Genomic DNA, 1,768 nt, shown 5'->3' on the forward strand with positions numbered 1-1,768 from the left:
CCGTGCTCATCCAAATCGCAATCTCTAGTGAGGTGAGGTCCATTGCAATTCTCGCAACCCACCCGTATGGCATGGATAGTTTGATCCATTTTGTCCATTCTCCTATCCATGGTTTTGAACATGGCCATGACCGCGGATAAATCTTCAGTAGCAGCGTATGCGGCTCCCCTCGTGACATCATTCCTAGGGTTGTGGTATTCTCTAGAGTGTTTAGAGAATTCTTCAATTAATTCTTTGATCACCGGGGGTGGCTTCTTTGTAAGTGGGCCTTGTGAGTCTAGCAGCTGCCGGGTCGTGACATTGACTCCATCATAAAAGATGGAAACTCCTTGTTGGCTATTTAGATCATGGTGTGGGCAATTTCGTAGCAGACTTTTGTACCTCTCCCATACTTCATATAACGACTCTCCAGCTTGTTGTTCAAAGTTTTCAATATCCTTCTTGAGCTTGGCTATCTTGGATGGTGGGCAAAAGTGATCAATAAATTCTTCCTTCATTCTGGCCCAAGTAGTGACTGACCCGGGAGGAAGTGATTTGAGCCAGTCTTTAGCAGCACCCTTGAAGGTTAACGGAAGCATCCGAAGCAGTTGAGTTTCGCGGGTGACATTTGGAATGTTGAAGTAATCAGCAACATCATTTACTTCATCCAAATGTTTGTAGGCATCTTCATGATCTTTCCCGTAGAAAGGTATTTCCTTGAGTGAAGCTAGGATATGACCTTTTAGCTCAAAGGTGGCAGTTGCGGGAATTGCGGGTTGCACAAGTCTCGGGCCATGGTCGTCGTGCATCCTCTTCTTCCATTCTCCCATGGGAATTTCATCAATGTTAGCCATAGTGAATGCTAACTCTTCCTCCGATTCGGTTTCTTGTTCGTAAGTTGCCTCGTCTTCTTCCTCGGTTTCGTATCTAATCTCTTCTTGAATTGACTCCTCAATTATCAAGGAAGCGCTTGAAGCTCCTGATTTGCTGCTCCTCTTTTTCCCAAAAACAGTCTTCAAGTTGGACAATGGTGATTTCTTTGGTGTTCTTGAACTCTCCACGTCCTTCCCTTTGTTTCTTTTCAATTCGGATTCGGGGTCTTCAAACGGGGGTCTTCCCCGGCAACGGCGCCAAAAACTTGATGTGTGTTTGCTCCTCTGGTCATGAAAGTCCTGAAATTAATCAAATAAAAAGCGTAAAAAGAACAAAAAGACTGTAAACAAATAAAAGAAAAAAAAATTTGTAACTAAACTGTTACTCGCCGAGTAGGTGCGAGTGCACTCGGCGAGTATCAGTGTTTTTTTTTTTTTTTAAATTCTAAGTTTTTAAACCTAACTAAAACAGATACTAAAACCTAATTACCAGTTACTAAATTGCAATAAATGAACTTTATGCAAGTAAACTCACACAAAGGATCGAAAAAAATTAGGAATTAGCTTAATTATTTAGAACCGTTCCCCGGCAACGGCGCCAAAAACTTGATGTGTGTAAATTCAACTAGTTTTATCCATACTTTTTATTAATAATTTAAGCACACAAAGGCAGTGAACCTGTCTTTAAGTGGTATAAATTGATAAGTAAGGTATCGAACTCAGGGAACGGGCAATTAAACTAATAGCTAATTTTAACTAAAACAAATAATAGAAGTAAATGGTTTTTCTCTAGTTTTGCAAGACTAGAAACTTAAACAAACTAAATTAACTAATTAACTAAAGCAACAACTATTCACCAAATTTGATAAAGATGTTTCTATTTAGGTTCAACCAATTCACTCCTATGGTTATTTAAG

At 39.8% G+C, this 1,768-nt stretch overlaps 1 non-coding gene across 1 annotated transcript; it reads left to right on the top strand.

The window, feature by feature from the left end:
- The first annotated feature begins 342 nt into the window (after positions 1–342).
- Positions 343–449, top strand: LOC144999125 (small nucleolar RNA R71). Its single transcript, XR_013660646.1, has one exon. It is a non-coding gene; the product is annotated as a small nucleolar RNA R71 (small nucleolar RNA).
- The last annotated feature ends 1,319 nt before the right edge of the window (positions 450–1,768 follow it).

The sequence above is a fragment of the Lactuca saligna genome, chromosome 5 (genome assembly GCF_052625555.1).
Source record: "Lactuca saligna cultivar CGN05327 chromosome 5, ASM5262555v1, whole genome shotgun sequence".
Lineage (NCBI taxonomy): Eukaryota > Viridiplantae > Streptophyta > Magnoliopsida > Asterales > Asteraceae > Lactuca > Lactuca saligna.